The sequence below is a fragment of the Crocuta crocuta genome, unplaced genomic scaffold (genome assembly GCF_008692635.1).
Source record: "Crocuta crocuta isolate KB4526 unplaced genomic scaffold, BGI_CrCroc_1.0 scaffold159, whole genome shotgun sequence".
Classification (NCBI taxonomy): domain Eukaryota; kingdom Metazoa; phylum Chordata; class Mammalia; order Carnivora; family Hyaenidae; genus Crocuta; species Crocuta crocuta.
The window spans coordinates 3,437,187-3,456,920 of NW_027533263.1; the positions used below are offsets into that span (position 1 = coordinate 3,437,187).

Sequence of the window (19,734 nt, forward strand, 5' to 3'; positions counted from 1 at the left end):
TCACAGTTCGTGGGTTCGAGCCCCACGTAGGGCTCTGTGCTGACAACTAATTCAGAGCCTGGAGCCTGTTTCAGATTCTGTGTCTCCCTCTCTCTCTGACCCTCCCCTGCTCGTGCTGTTTCTCTCTCTCTCTCATAAATAAACATTAAAAAAATGTCAAAATGGGTCACAGACTGAAATGTAAAACTTAAATTATAAAAGCTCTTAGGAAAAACATGAGATATCTTTGCAACTTTGGTGTAAGTAAAGATTTATAAGGATAGAAAACATTAGACCATAAAAGTAACAATACATTGATAAAGTCCAATGTAAAAATTCCTCTTTGAAAAACACATTAAAAAAATAAACAGGCAATCCAAAGACTAAGAGAAAATATTCACAAATATATCTAATGAGGGACTTATATAAAGACTTACTACAACTTTTTTTAGTATATGTGCTCCCAAAGCAAGCACAAGACTTACTACAACTAAACAATAAAAATGAGAACCCAACTTTTTAAGTAGGCAAGAATTGTAGTCACTTCCCAAATGGCTAATATGAACCTGAAAAGTTGCTCAACATTACAGGCAATGAGGGAAATGCAAATTAAAACTAAAATGAGATACTACATATGTATTACAGTGGTTAGAAGGCAAAAGATGGACAATACCAAGTGCTGCTGAATATATAAAATGATACATAAAACGTTGGGTAAGTATGCCAGTCTCTTAAAAGATTAAAAATACACCTACCCTATATAACCCAGCATGTTCTCATAGGTATTTACTTATCAAGAGAAATAAAAAGAGACTTGTACACAAATGTCATAGCAGCTTTATTAGTAAAAGCCAGATATGGAAGCAGTCCAAATATCTATCAACAGGTGAATGGATAAATAAGCAACAATATGGAACAACCTAAAGATCATTATTCTGCTTGAAAATAAGCCAGATTACACAGATCGAGAAAGAGAAAGAGACAGAAGAGAGGGAAGGAGGGAGGAAAGAGGGGGAAGGAGAGAATGGGAAGGGGAGAGGGGGGAGAAAGAGAGGCAGGGAGGGAGAGAACACTGAGTGATTCTGCACATAAAATTGTAAGAATACAAACTAATCTATAGTGACAGGCTGCCTTGAAACAGAGGTAAAGGGAAATATGACTTACAAAGGGGTATGAGGAAACTTTGGGGGACAATGGAAATGTTCACTCTCTGATTGCAGGGATGGTTTCATGTGTGTATGAAAACACATCAAACTGTATACCTTACTGTATAGATTACATGGAAATTATACCTCAATAAAGTAGAAGAAAAATGTTTCAAGAAACAAGCAAACCAAAAAACTTCAGAGCAGAATTAGAGTTAGGAGTCAAGGTAGTGGCTATCTATGAGGGGCAGGGGGCTTCTGGCACACTGGTAATATTCTTTTTTTCTTCTGTGTACTTGTTATGCAAGAGTATTCAAGTTGTAAAAGTGTACACTTATGATATATGTACTTTTCTGCATACTGTTCTTCAATACTAAGTTTTTATTTATTTATTGTCAAATGTTTATTTTTGAGAGAGACAGGCAGAAGACAAAGAGACAGAGAATCCCAAGCAGGCTCCGCAGTGTCGCTCAGAACCTAACATGGGGCACGAACTCACGAACAGTAGATCATGAACTGAGCCAAAATCAAAAGTTGGATGCTTAACTGACTGAGCCACTCAGGCACCCCTCAATACAAAGTTTTAAAAAGAGGATATAACATCTACCTATGATCTAGCAATTTGACTCCTTTATCCAAGAGAAATGAAATATCTGTCCACAAAAAGACCTGTACAAAAATACTCATAGCAGTTTTCTTTACAATAGTCCCAAACTGGAAATCGCCCAGGTACCCGTTAATAGGAAACTAGATAAACAATCTTTGGTGTACACTGTTTATAAAACTGAATATTACTCCACAATAAAAAGAAACAAATTACTAATACAAGCAATAACATGCATGTGTCTAAAAACATCATGCTGAGTGCAAGAATTCAGGGATAAAAGTGTGTATGCACAATCAACTAATACAAAGTTATGGAAAAGGCAAAATTTACCTGTGGTTGCAGTTGCTTCTAGGATACGGAGAAGTAGAGAGAGAGTGGGGAAAGGTAAAGGGTAGACTAATAGAAATGTTTATATCTCACTAGAAATGTCAGGGAAAAAAATGCTCACTACGAACATGGAAAAATTATGTCTATCAAAACTAGTGAATAACTAAATTAAAGGTTTAATTGGTACCTTTAATTCACCTTGAATAATTCCCAAAAGCATAATGCAAAATCCAAACTTAAGTTTCTGAAAAAAGCCTTTAACTTCAATTTGTGGTGAAGAATGAACTTTATTTAGGTCTCACTTTGCTTTAATTTATCTATTTTTCTTCTACAAACATCATTTCCTAATTATTAGGAAAATGAGAATGTCTTGTCCCAAGTGCTTTGTTTTTTTTAGTTTGAAACAGAGAGAATGAGTGAGCAGGAACAGGAGAGAGGCAGAGAGAGAGAATCCTGCACTGACTGTGCAGAGCCCAACACGGGGTTCCATTTCAGGAATCGAGATTGTGACCTGAGCCGAAATCAAGAGTTGGATGCTTAACCAGTGAGCCACCCAGGTGCCCCATAGGTGCTTTATTTTTAAGATGGCTTCATGTAAGAATATTATACACTATGAAACGAAACTTATCTGAAAGGCCCATTAACAATAATAATTCAGTAAGATTGTATAGAGCTTTCCAAAATGGAGGTGACTGTACCCCAGGAGGTATGAGTGATGATCTAAGAAGAACATACTGGGAGCTCTTTTTATATTTAATCTGTATTATACACATATATTTTAAGTATAGTATAATAGAACATATATGTTTCCTTAACATACAAAAAGACACTGGCATCTTCATTACGGCCACCAGTCAGACAATCATACATCATATAAAGTAATCAAGTATTCTGGTACTAAGTGATTTTAAGTATTCTAAGGAGAGACTGATAGTATCTGCTAGATACTTTTTCAGTTTTTTTTTAATGTTTTATTTATTTTTGAGAGAGAGATAGAGACAGCATGAGCAGGGAAGGGTCAGAGAGGGAGTCACATAATCTGAAAACAGGCTTCAGGCTCTGAGCTAGCTGTCAGCATAGAACCCAACACGGGGCTCGAACCCACGAACCGTGAGATCATGACCAGAGCTGAAGTGAGACACTTAACCGACTGAGCCACTTAGGTGCCCCATGAAGCAGCTGTTTTGACCTCAACAAAAGAAAGTTGGGGACGGGAAGAAAGTTTTAATTTCAAAAGCAACTACTGCAGCAAAAGAGAAGCTGAAGCAGTAAGACTGCCAAGTGTTAAAATATTTTACTGATGTAGTTGAAGAGTGACCATAGTATTTTATATCAAACAGTTTTATTAGTTGTTTCATGGCAAAGTATTTAAAAAGAGGTGTTGGGGGCGCCTGGGTGGCTCAGTCAATTAAGCGTCTGACTTCAGCTCAGGTCATAATCTCACAGTTCGTGGGTTCAAGCCCCACATCAGGCTCTGTGCTGACAGCTAATTCAGAGCCTGGAGCCTGTTTCAGATTCTGTGTCTCCCTCTCTCTCTGACCCTTCCCTGCTCACGTGTGCTCACTCGTTCTCTCTCTCTCTCTCTCAGAAATAAATTTAAAAAAAAGAGGTGTCAAAAAGGTATGCTTTTTTATTTTTTTTTAATTTGTTAACGTTTATTCTTGAGAGACAGAGCATGAGCAGGGGAGGGGCACAGAGTGGGGAAGACACAGACTCTGAAGCAGGCTCCAGGCTCTGAGCTGTCAGCACAGAGCCCGATGCGGGCTTGAACTCACAAACCACAAGATCATGACCTGAGCAGAAGTCGGACGCTTAACTGACTGAGCCACCCAGGCGCCCCAGCATTTTTTTTTTTTATAGAGTCTAAATCTGCTGACTTTCTGTGGTGACTATTAGTAGCATACCACCTAGCCATTGTTTTTAACAGCAAAAACAAAAAATTGGTTAATCTGTATTTTAAAAATCAATGAGGCATTTTAAAACTCAGTAAAAATATAGTGTAATAATATACAGTAAAAAATAAAGGTATTACAAAAGAAAATAAGGGTGTGTCATCTTGAAGTATTCGTACTCGCATATCCTAAAAACAGAAAAACAATTTTCTAAGTCTTTAAAGGCTTTCCAGAGTTTTCTATGGATCGTGAACACATTTATTAAAAATATATCAATGTAAATTCTTGCCTTGGAAAAGCAAACTTTACTAGCCAAATCTGTAAAACTGATGGATAGAAATTAAACAATGGGTATCTCCAGTAAGAAAGCATAGCCAATCTATACTTACTCTCTTTGGGTATATGTCCCTACATAAGATGCCTTCTAGTTAAGACAAGCATTAAAACCAAGTACCAAATTAAACAGATTTAAGACGCAGACTTAAGAATTTCTGTATTACTAAGTAGTAAACCCAAGATTTTTTCAAACATAATGTAGCATATTCATTGCTCCTGCTTTAAAAATATGTATTTATTTTTAAATTGTAGAATAAACAAAAAGGTTTTTTAGCCATTACTAACATTTATAAATACTCTATTCATAGATAAGGGGATCACTGATTCCCTTCACTAGTCTCTAAAGTCATTTGTTACAATATAAAATAAACCAAACAAGCCAATAAAGAATGATTCTTTCTAAATAAAATAAACATTATTAAACACTATTAGATCTTAGTGAATCCTTTCAGATGTAATACCAACTGTAAATAATTCTTCAAATAATAGTTTTCACTAAAAACCTTTTACTGAATTTCTATTCTTCTTAAGGGACTGAGGTATTTCAGATGAGTAAAAGCAGGGCTAATACTCCACAATTCAGGGGGATTTAAGAGAGTATAAAATTACAACATAAAGCAAATCAAGTAAGGTCTAGAGAAATGAAGAAGAAAGCAATTCTGCTTGGTGTCTAACAGCTTCACAAAGAAGGTATATGAACTGGGTCTCAAAGGGTAAGTGAGATTTTGACTGGAAAAAGTAGAGAGAACAATGCATGACTGAGAACCATGGATAGAGGCATGTACAATCTGTATTTTCAAGTCACATTATTGGTTGTTTTGCTGTACTGACTTAGCTAACACTTTTCTTCACATATCAAACAGCAAGATCCTTTTAAAGGCATTTTCCAAAAAAGCATCAACTTCTTAAGTATGGTTACAAAACTGGTTTATTGCAATTCTACAATATTTGGGCCTATTTAAAATGTTTACAGTTCTAATTACCTCCAGATTCACCATTCTTCACCAGGGGGCTTAAATTTTAAGTGTCACATAATGATAAGACATCATTATGGACCTCCCAATATTGCTTTTCTTCTCATGTAAAGGAATGACTTGTTTGTACTTTCTTTTCTAAACCTAATCTAATCCCTCCCCTTTTTCAAATCCCAGTACCCTATGCTTCTTCTTGGACTCTGCTCCCTAAATTACATTCTCTACTGATTCCTTGTATCTTGCACTTAAACTGATATGCTGTTTTGGAGGCATGAATACCTAGCTCTTGACTTCTCCATCACACCTAGCTCTGCCTAACAAAGAGAAACAATATGTATTTTATTAACACCAAAATATGTACTGTTTTAAAAGCCATTCTGTAAATCAGAGTGATGTATTTTAAGACATCTGCCTCAACATGTGGTAAACTGTATCTTAAAGTAACAGCCATAAGAGCATGGGATAAAGCTTAGAGATCATTTAATTTGGGGGTTTTCTATTATTTCCCAATAAAACTTTCCTAGATGAAATCTTTTTTTAACTTAAATCCAAGTTAGTTAACATACAGTGTAATAATGTTTTCTGGAAAAGAATTTAGGGATTCATCCAGTGCCCATCCCAGTGTCCCTTGCCCATTTAGCCCATCCCTCCAGCAACCCTCAGTTTGTTCTCTGTATTTGTCTCTATGGTTTGTCTCCCTCTGTTTTTACATTATTTTTGCTTCCCTTCCTTCACGTTCATCTGTTTTGTTTCTTAAATTCTACATACGAGTGAAATCATGGTATCTGTCTTTCTCTGACTTATTTTGCTTCGCAGTATACACTCTAGTTCTATTCACACTGTTGCAAATGGCAAGATCTCATTCATTTTGATTGCTGAATAATATTCTATTATATATATATATACCACATCTTTATTCATTCATCAGCTGATGGACATTTGACTTTCCATACTTTGGCTATTGTTGATAGTGCTGCTATAAACACTGGGGCACATGTCTAGATGACATTATTTTTTAATTTTTTTCTTAAATGTTTATTTATATTTGAGAGAGAGAAACATAGTGTGAGTGGGGCAGAGGCTGAGATAGAGGGAGACACAGAATCCAAAACAGACTCTAGGTTCCGAGCTGTCAGCACAGGGCCCCATGCAGGGCTTAAACTCGCCAACTGTGAGATCACGGCCTGAGCAGAAGTTGGACACGTAATCAATTGAGGTACCCAGATGCCCCTCCAGATGAAATCTTTATACAGCATCTCAGATACATAAAACTGACACAAATGCTGCTCATACTATTCTATGTTCAAATATATTAATTTATTACCATCTCAAAGAGACAAATTAAGGATTAAGTATGTTAGTTAACAGTCTTGTAACAATCTAAGCAAACCAATTATTACTGTAGTGTTTTGTTTTGATTTCACCCAGATAAGTAGTTTCAAGTAGGTGGCAGCTTTTGTAGTCTCAGGACATGCTTCAATTAAATTGAAAAAAAATTACTTTTATTCATTTTAATTTTATATAATTTATTGTCAAATTGGCTTATATACAACACCCACTGCTCATCCCAACAAGTGTCCTCCTCAATGCCTATCACCCATTTCCCCTCTGCTGAAAAAAAAATTTTTAAGTAAGTTTTTTCTTTCAAAATTGGTTTTGAATATGTTGTTATGGTTCTCAATCTGTTAATTTTTTTTTACTATGCAACAAAACCTTTACTAACATTTTGAACAGCTATTGAAAAAACCAGCAATTCAGCTTTACCAAAACTGGTAAATCTAAAACAGGTAAAACTGGTAATATCTAAACTTAGAGTGGGGCAAATGGCTAGAACACAGAGTAATGCCATCACTGAGTATATGAATTCAAGACTGAAGAATTAACAGCCAACCCTCAGATGGAGAAGCAGGTGCAGAGTTGATCCCTTCTGGATGCTGTAATCAGAAAGAGTGCTGCTATCTTCCAGCAGCTTTGCCTGCAAAAGGTGAGCCTCTGCTGGTCAGGGCAGATCCCTTCTTTATCTTGGATCTTAGCCTTTACATTATCAATGATGTCACTGGGCTTCACCTCCAGAGTGATGGTTTTGCCAGTCAGGGTCTTTGCAAAGATCTGCATACCACCCCTCAGATGCAGGGCCGGGTGTAGGGATGACCCTTTCTAGATATTGTCATCAGAAAGAGTGTGGCCACCTTCCAGCTGCTTGCCTGCAATGATGAGCCTCTGCTGTTGGGGGTGGGGGGGTACAGGGAGATGCCCTCTTTACGCTGGATCTTTTTCCATGGTGTCACGGGGTTCCACTTCCAAAGCGATAGTCTTTCTGGTCAAAGTCTTAGTGAATCTTTGCATTTTGACTTGCTAGTGAATACAAGGATACTAAATCCAATCACAATGAGTCATTTCCATGCCAACACCCAACAATGCCAGCTGCTTCTGAACTCAAAATTTTTTGTATACATACATGAAGGTTGCCACTGCCATTCAATGGAGAAAGAACAGTCCTTTCACCAAATGATGCTGATAAATGCTGGTAAACCAGATATACACATGTGAAAGGATATGGTTGGCGCCATATCTAACACCACACATAAATATTAACTAAACATAAAAGCTTAAACTATAAAACTATTAGAAGAAAACATATGGGAAAACCTTCATGACATTGGATTTGGCAATGATTTCTTGGACATGACACCAAGAGCATCAGCACCAACGGGAGGAAAAAAGATAAAGTGGACTTCATTAAAATGAAAACTCTGTACATCAAAGAATACCATCAACAGAGTGAAAAGGCAACCCACGACAATGTAAATTGTAAATCATGGATCTGATGTGAAATTAATATCCAAAATATATAAGGAATTCCTACAACTCAACAACAAAACAGCCCAATTTTTTAAACCGAGCAAAGGACAAGGACAGACATTTCTACAAAGATACACAAATGGTCAATAAGTACTTGAAAAGATGCTCAATATCACTAATCATTAGAAAAATGCAAATCAAAACCACAATGAGATGCTACTTCATACTCATTAGGATGGCCATTTTAAAACAAAGCAAAACCCTGAAAACAGCATTGTTGCTAAAGATGTGGAGAGGCCAGAACCATTGTACACTGCTAATAGAAGTGTAAAATGCTGCAGCCACTGTGGAAAACAGTATGGAGGTTCCTCAAAAATCAAACACAGAATTACCGTATGATCCCGCAATTCTACTGCTGGTATATACCCAAAAGAACTGAAAGCAGGGACTAAAACAGGCATGTGTGTGACAAGGTTCAAAGCAGCATTATTCACAACAGCCAAAAAGCAGAAACAACAAACATCTCTCTAAAAATGAATAAAAAATGAATAAACACACACACACACAATGGAATATTATTCAGCCTTTAATAAGGAATGAAATTCTGATTTATCCTATAACATGATGAACTTTGAAGACATTAAAATAAGCCAAATATAAAAGAGCAAATATTGCAGATTTCCACTTATATAAAGTACCTAGGGTAGCCAAATTCATAACAGTAAGTAGAAAAGTAACTACCAGAGGCTAGAGAGAGGGGGGTGCAGAGTTATTATTTAATGAGTAATTTCAGTTTGGAATGATGAAAAAGTTCTTAAGATAATGGTTGTACAACTTTGTGAATGTACTTAATACCACTGAAATGTACAATTAAAAATGGTTAAAATGGTAAATCTTATGTTATATATTTTACAATAAAAAAATTTGTGTGTGTTCTTATGGTGGCAGTATAAAAATGTAGTTAAGAAAACTACAAATTCCTAAGAAAGCTTAGGAATTATGCGGACTGGTTTCAAACCCAGGTCTGTCATTTTATAGGTCTGTAGTCTAAGCCGGTTTATTCAGACTGTTACAGAACTTACTTCATAGGATTATGTCAAGAAGTAAATTTTACATGTAAAACACTTAAAACAAGGCATGTCATTTAGTAGTCACTTTTTATTAATATAGGTTTAAAGGGATACAGGAGTGCTGATGCACAGGGGCACATGTACCCCAATGTTCATAGCAGCACTCTCAACAGTAGCCAAAACATGGAAAGAGCCTTAAGTGTCCATCAACTGACGAATGGATCAAGAATATGTGGTTTATCTATACAATGGAATAGTACATGGCAATGCGAAAGAATGAAATCTGGCCATGTGTAGCAACATGGATGGACCTTGAGGGTGCTATGCTGAAGAAAATAAGTCAGGCAGAGAAGGACAGATACCATATGTTTGCACATATAGGTGGATTAGGAGGAACTTAACAGAGGACCATGGAGGAGGAAGAAGGGAAAAATAGTTGGGGAACGGGAGGGAGGCAAACCATGAGAGACTCTTGAATGCTGAGAACTCAGAGCTGATGGGGGTGGAGGAGAGGGGAAGGGGGGTGATGGGCATGGAAGAGGGCACTTGTTGGGATGAGCACTGGGTGTTACATGGAAACCAACTTGACAAAAAACTGCTTAAGAAAAATAAAATATAATATAGGTTTAAAATACATTTTTGATGAGATTTAAGTGAAACATCTGCAGAACCCTTGAAGGTCCTCCACAAAATTCCAAAGCAGTAAAACACACACTGAAAACCAGTAATCTAATCCAAATTTCTCATTTTACAGGTAAAGTAATTAGAATCCAAGATAAAAGATTAGCCTGAGGTCACATATCTTGTTTTGCTAATGTTAATTTTCCTAAGAGTTTGGGATTAACAATAATGCTGACATTCGAATACTTCAAAACCAAGGCAAAGCCATGAGATTCTATAGACTCCATGAATGGTGTGATATCATCCACCATGCTAATCTAAACAATACAGTAATTATGTATGGGGTAAAAACCGAAAGAGAGCAAAACCAAAGGAAAAGTCATCTTAATTATCCTCAAAGACATGGTTAAAAACACTTCAGAAAATAAAGTGTTAAAAATATTAGCGAAAAACAAATTATATTGACCAAGAGTATGAGGCATACCCAATATGTGCACACTACTCCACTCCTGTTAGCCAGTTATTTACTACATAATCTTAGTGAGACCTCTCAATCTGAAATATCAGCTGCTTTTTCTACCAAATAGAGCGATTATTCACCACGAGGAAATATCTACAAATAATTCTTTATTAAATTCAGAGGAGAGCAACAGTCCAAATAACACAAAATGTTTAATCCAAAAAATCGTGTATTAAAGCTTTGTTGACATTTTTGTACTTATTTGAATAGGGCTCGATCTGGTTTCTGGGAAATTCACAACACAAAAAACAAAATAACAGAGACAATCTTTGAAGGTTAGACTCAACAAGAGCTAAAAAGCTTTTGAGCGTCTCTATTTTGCCCTATCCCCATTGGTCTTACTCCTCAATTGGGGTCTCAAAGGATAGTGCTACCTCTGCTTGGAATGTCCTCCCCATCTACATCAGCTGAAATTCTACCCATTCTTCTTCTTTTTAAAATCCTACCCATTAAAGGTGCCACTTAAATGTCACAGCTGCCATGAATTTTCCCCCAGTGCTACCAATCTATAATTAATCTCTCTCCTCTTTGCTCCCCTATTTTGCATCTCTACTTCAACATTATATAATGCATTGCATTACAAATTAACTACCGTTAACTTCTTCCCCCACTTTACCCCTAGGAAAATCCCAAGGGCAGTAGGCTAAGGAAGAAAAGAATCAACATTTGCTAACACAGTCACAGCCTTGCAAGGTGCTAGGCATTTTACATACATTATCTCATTGAATCTCTCTGACAACCAACTGGGGAGATAAACTGGTGGTGTTATTCCCATTTTACTGACAGAAAAGTACTGTTGAGAGTTAATAGCTTAGCGGTCACACCACTACCCAATTCCAGGTTTATGGAGCCTCTGGTTTCCCTGGCTTCAAAGAGCTCTTTCCATCACGCCGTGCGGCAGGTCTGGTCCACTCTGTGTGTCCCCCACTCTAGCAGACAGTAGGCATTCCACAAAGATTTGCTGAATTTAATATTCCTATGAACTCACTACCACCCTTTTAATAATCCGTTCACACTCTATCCCTAGGACGTTACCTTTACGGTTCCTATACAGATTTCACATACACACAGGCAGCTCTCCACATCTCCAAGGGAAATGCTGCAGACACATCAACCCTTTTGGGGAGGTGAAGTGAAGAACCTTTCAGTTCTCCCAGATTTCCCTAATTACCCTTCCCACCAAGTGTAAGAAACCTCCCTCACACAAGACACAGTTGAATGCAACGCTTATTCCCTTCCAAAAAGCTCTTATTTCATACCAAGCAACGTCTCCGTGCTTAGAAGCAGTAAAGGCTTGTGCGGTTCCCAGTTCACACTGAATAAGAAAACCACATCTTACAGACTGTCTTAAAATGAAGGCATCCTAACAGTATTACTCTGCCTCCCACTCCTCCTCACCGTCCCTCCGNCCCCCCCATGGATTGCAGTTTGGATTTCCGGCGGGAATGCACACAGACACAGCAACATGAGAGGGGGCTCAAAACCAAGGGAGCAATTACTTAGCCTGCTTAATTAGAAAGAAGGCGCACAAGGCGCCCCGCATTTCTCTATCTCTGCACTGAAGTCATGTATGAAAGGTGGGGGCCACCGAAGCCCGAGGAATCCCAGACACGGAATCACTGGTTTCTGCGGAGAATAGGGGAGAGTCCTTTCCTCCTCGCGGTCCCGGGCACCAGACCCCGATACCGAATCCAAGCCCAACCGCACCCTCCCAGGCGGTCCTGTGTCTCATTGTCTCCCTCCGTCACTGCCCCCAGGGGCGCAGGGGGCAGCCCACNCCGCGCCCCCTCGCCGGCTCTGCTCACCCTCCCTGCAGGCGCCGGACCGCACCCAGCCGGGGCTGTCCTCCCTGCTCCGCCTTTCCTCCGCGCGCGCCTGTGAACCGCCTCCAGGAACCAGTGAATCAGAGAATGAATGAGCGAGGAAGGAAAATCCCGGTGCGGTCCCACCCCCTGCTCGCCTTTCGTTGGATGCAGGCCCCGTGGCCTCGGTCCCAGGGCCGTGAGACACACCGAAGCTTCGAGCAGATCTGTCACAGGCCCTGTATGCATTCACCTTTATGTCATCCACGTATTCAAAGACCCCAGCAACACATCAGATGTCTTAGGCGCTTAAAGGATCATTGTCGTTACAGTCCGTGAGGCCTTTTTTAGGGAAACCAATTTTGGCCGACAACTCTATATGTATTTTTGTTAACTGTATTGAGAAGCTTTTAGTAATTGGGCATTTCAATGATTTTTAGTTACTTTTTACCTTTGAAATTTGCTTATCTTGCGTCCTGAAGTTCTGTCACCACTCCCCCCCATACTGAAATTGTTTAGGAATAAGGTGTTGGCATTTTTCTAGATCACCAAGCTCTAAATTCCTTATATGCTGCTCATTTTGATACAAGCTTGACTTACTCAGACTTTTAGGTTTTAATCTTAAGTTTTTATATCTTTATTTTGACCTCCTGAAGTTGAACAAAGAAAGAAAAAAATGTAATTAAATTATTTTTGCCTGGCTACATGCAAAGTAAGTTTGTTGACAGCATTAAAACAATTGGCCAATCAGAAGTGTGACCTGGAAATAGTTGTAGTGAACATTCCTTTTCATGCCTTCTCATCTGCGTGCTAAATAAGAGTATCTGCATCTTAAATTTTCACAGATGAGGAATTAACTATAACATTTCTGACATCTGGGCTCCCTTTCTAAGATCCAGAGTATTTGTTTCTCTGTCCTGGGGCCATATCCTGGTTTGGTTAATTACGTTCCATTTTTTCATATATTCTCAAGGACTGTCACATGGTTCCAGCCTTTTTGCACAAGCTGTTCCGAACTGGTGCACAATCCGTTTCAAACTGGCATTTAGAACCAAACAGTACAGTTACTAGTTGCATTTCACACTTGAGATATTTGTACTTTAGAAACATAACTCTACTTTTGCATTTTAAGCTTTATAGGTGCTTTAATATTCTGTAGAATAATGTAATCTTATATATGAAAATGGTGCTGCTGACCAATTCCTTGCCTTCTGTTTCTTTCTGTGGAATTATTTCACTAAGTTATGATATTGCCTAATGAATGTAATACAATAGATTGTTTTTATATATTCCATAATGCTAGCATAGTAAATTGCACAATAACTATTTTTAAATTAATAAATGTAAATGTTTTGATAAGTGATAATTCATATGTATCTGTCTACACCCTTTCATCCCATTTCCCTTATGGCCAGGTTTGTTGAGATTATGCACACCTGAGCCCCAGACCTAATAAATTTCTTTTGTCATCAAACACTATTACTAGGCTGAGTGATACTATACAAGATATTCACTTTACTGAACTTCCTTTAAAAAATAGATCATTGAGTGCTTTTAAATAGCTTTTTCCTCCCAGTGCTTAGGTTGGTCAAGGGAAAGAAAGAAAGAGAGAGAGAGAGAGAAAAAGCAAGCAAGCAAGCAGACAGGCGTTTTTCAGCCATTGAGAAAAGTTCTCAGGTTCATTAAGCAAGTTCTCAACATTTCTTTTAAGCCATAAAACCATTCATTCATTCAACAAGAATTTATTGAGCTCTAACAAAAGCAAGAAAGATATGGCAGGGTGATTCCTGCCCTCAAAAAGCACACAGTCTAATGGGTAAAGGATGCAAGGAAGTCACTATTACAGAGTCCATTCCCAGCTCAGGAAAGCATTCCAGTGGAGGGGATTCTTGAACTGAATGTTCAGTGACAGGGAGGAGCTAACCTGATAAGGAAGGAAGGAACTGGCATTCCAGACAAAGGCAACAATACCTATGCAGGAATGGAGGCACCAAACAGCACAACACTTTAGAGGTTCTGCAAGCAGTTCTGTTTTGTCTAGACAAGCAGAGAGAAGGCTCAAAGAGATGGGAGGAAAAGGTAGAAGGGCTTCTTTAAGGCGGGGGGGTGGGGGTGGGGGTGCTTACGTGTTAAACCAAGGAGTTTGAACTTGATACTCCAGGAAATATAATGAATAATAAAATCTTTGGAGATTTTAAACCCCAGAACAACTGAATTTGTGTTTTGGAGACCAGGGAGACCAGACTGGGGCAGGAGTACATTAGAAGGTGATGGCAACAACCGGGACAAGCCATGCTGCAGGTGAAGTAGGCAGAAGGGACTAGATGGGAGAAATGCTAAAGAGGTAGACTCCATAGGATTTGATTTGTAATTGGATATAAGGGAGTGAAAGAGAAGGAGAGAGCTAAGATGACCCTCGGAGTTTTAGTTTGGGAGTCAGACTGGAATGCAGGGGCCATCTCTGTGAAGTAGAGACTCCAGAAGGAAGAGCAGGTTCCAGGGGACAGGCTGAATACCTCTAGAAGAAGGAGTAGTACCATAATTCCAGGTATATCAAAGGATCATAGTCTGTCATTTCCAAAAGTGTGTTATTTGGAACTTGAGTTCCACATGATTTTAGTAGGTATGATTCCAAAAACATAAAATTTTCCTTTAATTTAATTCGTGAAAAAAATGCTAGATTAAACAAAATTTAGTAGGTTTTTAAACTAGAGTGGTTTTCAGTGGTTTTAATATGTTAATGTTCACTGTAAATTTCTAAGAGATACATGTTATATGCAGCATTTCCCAAATGTATTCAACCTTGAACTGCTTTTTTTTTCCAATGGAACATCTCATAAAACATGTGTTCCACACAACACACTTTGGGAAATGCTGACCTAAGCCAGATTTTTGGCTTAGAGATAACTATAGCCCCAAAAGAAGTGATTGCCTAAAGTTAAATAACTCTTATCAGAAGACATTAGACTAGAATCCATATCCTCTGACCCCACTCACATGTTCTTTCTGCTATAATTTCTAAAGCTATGATAATTTTTGATGATTACCACTTTATATAAGGTGAAAAGATTTTTACATGGGAAAAGTGGGACCAATTGTTACCTTAGTATAATCTTTCTGATAATTTAGCAGGAGCCTTGTAAAATTAAATCACCTAACTAAACAGGACATCCATCTAGTTGCCCTAGCCCTGAGGTATCTTTAATAAAACAAACTTTCAGAAACGAATAGAAACATAAAAATTCTCCCAAGAAATTTTACTGTTGATATTTTTACCCCTTCATCTTGAAGGGAGACTGTCAAAATCCACACCAGGTTTTGACTTCCTCTCTGGCACAATTCCCCTGCTTCTGAAGACTCTAATAGCTAATGGATGGGAAGATTTTCATATCCTAAATTCATAGTCCTTTTCCCAAGAGGAGAAGTTTTAGTATTTCCTATTCTTAGAAAAAGGAGACAAATTATTTGTTCCCAAGAGACTTTTTTGGGACAATAGGACACATTCTTTTTAAGAGTAAAAGAGTAGCTTTTATACACGTTAGTTTTAGAACTAGTCATCACTGTCTTCTGTTACAGTAATTTAAACTGTTTCCTATCTAGATGTTATCTTTTAGTAGGTACACCAGGGACCGTCCCATGTAGTATAAATATATTGAATGAATGACTAATTATTTACTTAAAAAACCTGTAGTCATAAGTAGTGAAAAGAACACTACTTATTTATCAATTTATCAAAACTATTCCTTTAGTGTCTACCATGTCTCCAGCTCTGTTGAATCACTTTAAGCAGTACTAGAGAAATACAAGAAGTAGTCTGATTTAAAAAAAATGATCTCACCCATTGTTGGAAAGGATGGGAAAAAAACCCCCAACACATTCTCATACACTGTATGTGGGAATATAAATTGTTACAAACTTATTCTGGAGGGCAGTTTAGCAATAGACATTAAAATACCTTCAACTGTTTATCTCTTTGACCAAGCAATTTCTCTTCTATGAATTTATTCCAAAGAATAAGAGCAAAACATTAGCTAGGATATTGTGGGATAATAGCAAATAATTGTAAATCCCCTAAATGTCTAGCAATGAGAGTAAGAAAATGATGAGTTTTGGGGGAGGGGCCGCGTGGGTGGCTCAGTCGGTTAGACATCCGACTTTGGCTTAGGTCATGATCTCACCGTTTGTGGGTTCGAGCCCCGCGTCTGGCTCTGTGCTGACAGCTAGCTCAGAGCCTGGAGCCTATCATCGGATTCTGTATCTCCCTCTCTCTCTGACCCTCCCCTGCTCACACTGTCTCTCTTTCTCTCTCAAAAATAAATAAAAAACATTAAAAAATTAAAAGAAAATGATGATTTTTAGAAGAATAGTTTTTGATATGCACAATATGATTAATAAAAAATTACAAACATGAATAATGTGAATTCATGAAAAAACATATTACATAGGAAAAATGTAGAAGAGAATACCAGAAGAAGACAAAAATGTTTATTGCCAAGTGGTATAAGATTATGGCACTTTCTTTTATTTCCTTATCTTTTAATGAGTTTGTATTCTTTTTTTAAAAAAATTTTTTAACATTTATTTATCTTTGAGAGATAGAGAGACAGAGCGTGAGCAGGGGAGGACAGAGAGAGAGGGAGACACAGAATCCAAAGCAGGCTCCAGGCTCCAAGCTGCCACTCCAAAGCCCGGCGCAGGGCTCAAACTCATGAACTTGCAAGATCATGACCTGAGCCCAAGTTGACCGCTTAACTGACTGAGCCACCCAGGTACCCCTAAATTTGTACTCTTTAATTAGCAATTAAAATGAATGAACTAAGTTAATATTTATGAAGATAAATAAATCTCTGAAACAAAATATTGAACAAAATAACACACAGAGCATTAATTATTTAACAGAAAATAAAGTTAATTTTAATATAAAAAGGGATCTTTGCACTCAAGAAACTGTTAGTGAGGCAAGAACCAATGAACTAACCTGAGAACAACTAAAAACTCAGCTCTGATACAGACTAAATACAATAGGAGTTAAGAGAAAGAGAGAAATTGGGGCACATGGGTAGTTCAGTCTGTTAAGCGTCCAACTCTTGACTTCAGCTCAGGTAATGATCTCTCCTTTCGTGAGTTTGAGCCCTGCATCAGGCTGTGCATGAAGCCCGCTTAGGATTCTCTGTCTACCTCTTTCTCTCCCCCTGCCCTGCTTATTCTCTATCTCTCCCAAAAAATTAAAAGAAAAGAAAGAAAAAGAGAAGAGAGAAATTGAGTGGGGCTGGAGCAGGTTAAGATGACTTTGTGAAAGAAGTGAGACTCAGCTGGTGATTGGAATCTGAGTGCCAAAGGGAAGAAACAGAGTCAGGGGTAGTAACATAAGGTGAGGCAAGAGCCTTGCATGGGCCATGCTAGACACATCTTACCCCTCCCAGTTGAACATTAACAACTGCAGAACCCTTGATCTTTGCCTATAACAGTATATTTGTTTCTTTCCCACAAGTGGGATTTACATACCCTATGTAATATGTATATGTAATAAGTAGAGTATTACATATCCTATGTAATTTTTAAAACATATTAGATATTTTTTGTTTGTTTGTTTTTACGAGTAGCCCTTCTACAGGAAGGGACATGTTATCTCTAAAGTCTGTAGAACGGGACATTACCAGATATTTATTTAGAACAAACAACAGCTATTATGCAAGAGCAGTTATCACAACCTGCACTCTTATGAGTGTTCTGTCATCCACAATCAGACCATGTAGAAATTGAACCAATCAGAACTCAGCAATTCTCTGATTATGCACATGTTACAGAGTGCTACTTTTGAGCCAGGTTGCTAGCTCAATAACTAAATTACTAGCACTAGTATTAGCTATACATGCTAACTGTAAGAGGGAGTGACTTGTATTTAGTGTGTAATAATAAACTATAAAGGCTATGCCCATCTCAAAAATGTCTGCAATGGGAAAGAACAGGGCAGAACGTGACCTTCCATCAAGTATCGCTTTAGTGTGGGCTATTGCCAGGTTTACAGTTGCCACTGTAAACAGTGAAAACGTTCTAGAAGCAGGGAGGCACCCCTGCTGCAGGAGAAAGATGCAGTTCAGTCCATGACAGCTGCCCAGTAAATATTTGTTGAGAAGGGACGTATCTAAGTTGAGAAATCAAGGCTGAAGAAGTAAATGCACACACACCTGGTGGCCACAGAGATTGGCGACAGAGTAATTGAAGACTAGGGTGAAAAAAAGACTGGAAACACACATGTACATGTATGTATATGTATGTTATATACGATACATGGTTTATCGATATTATCACACATGATGTGTTAATTTATATTGTGTGATATGTTTACTATGTTGTTCCTCATAGGCAAAGAATTCACTGTGCAAAATAGTAATGGACATAGTGCATTAATGCAGTCTTTGCATTAACCCCTGCACATTCATCTGTGATTCTTTGCTTAAGAGGATTTGTGTCTCAGATTTCCTTTGAATAAATGTATATCTTGGAGCGCCACATCTTGGTGGTTAAGTGTCCAACTTCGGCTCAGGTCATGATCTCATGGCTCATGAGTTCGAGCCCCGCATAAGGCTCTGTACTGACAGCTCAGAGCCTACAGCCTGCTTCAGATTCTGTGTTTTCCTCTCTCTGTCCCTCCCCCACTCGTTCTCTCTCTCTCTCTCTCTCAAAACTAAAAAAAATTAAAACAAATTTTTTAAAGTAAAAAATGTTTATCTTTAGCTTGCCCTAGAAGAAGTAATCAAGAGTGTTCAATCTGTAAAAAAAAAAAAAAGAAATATTATGTAGGTTTCCAGAATTAATGCTCAAAATGTATATATGTAATATATAGACAAAATATCCATTTTGGAACAATTAGAAGTGTTATTTTACCAAATACATTTTCAGATTCTTCTATTGTATATTTATCACTTAACACTTTTTTTCCTTTATAATTCCTCCAGGGGATTGATGATTGAGTTAGGAAATGGCTTTCTCCCTTTGCTGCCTCATGGTCATATTTGTATGACTCTTTGAACTGCATGGGAAACCATTTGAAAAATATGTCATGGAAAAACAAAGTAAACAGATGACTGGCTGATCACTAGAACTTTTGTTCAGGTATGTGCTTTGAAGCAAGGCTATGCCAAAGAACATGACATCACCTAAGGTGCTATCACTGAGTCCCATCAGTCATGCTCTTCAAACATCCCTAATTTTCCTTCCTCACAGTCCACGCTGCTGCTACACCTCTCAAGATCTTCAGTATCTCATACTAGAGTTTTGTAAAAGCAGCGGGCTTGTCTCCCACTACCCTCCCTCTTCTCCTTTAGATATGCCCTGCATAATATTCCTAACCAATCTTTGGTACTACTAAGACCACTTTTGCTGTGTCATTTTTTTCTGTTAAAAACAAACCAAAAACACAGTCTTCCTATTTTGGAAAACTATACATCGCAAAACATCAAGTAAAGTACAGGATGATCCTGATTTTGTTGAAAACAAGGACCCCCAGCCCACATATATACATAAATATACATATACATATGTATATCACTTGGTTTTCTATTGCTGCTATAACAAATTACCATAACCTCCGCTGCTTAAAACAACACACAGTTACAGTTATTATCTTGTACTTCTGGATGTCAGAAGTCCAAAATT

General features: G+C 37.9%; 1 protein-coding gene and 1 pseudogene across 3 annotated transcripts in view; both read right to left on the bottom strand.

Annotated features, from left to right (window-relative positions):
* LOC144217841 (ras-associated and pleckstrin homology domains-containing protein 1) overlaps positions 1-12,145 on the bottom strand; it is a 99,145-nt gene extending 87,000 nt beyond the window's left edge. For all 3 annotated transcript variants that reach the window (XM_077747562.1, XM_077747561.1, XM_077747563.1), the window contains exon 1: positions 12,079-12,145. The gene's annotated coding sequence lies outside the window, so the exon portion shown is untranslated. The remainder of the gene's footprint in view (positions 1-12,078) is intronic.
* On the bottom strand, positions 7,140-7,606 carry LOC144217878 (polyubiquitin-like; annotated as a pseudogene).
* Positions 12,146-19,734: the final 7,589 nt, after the last annotated feature.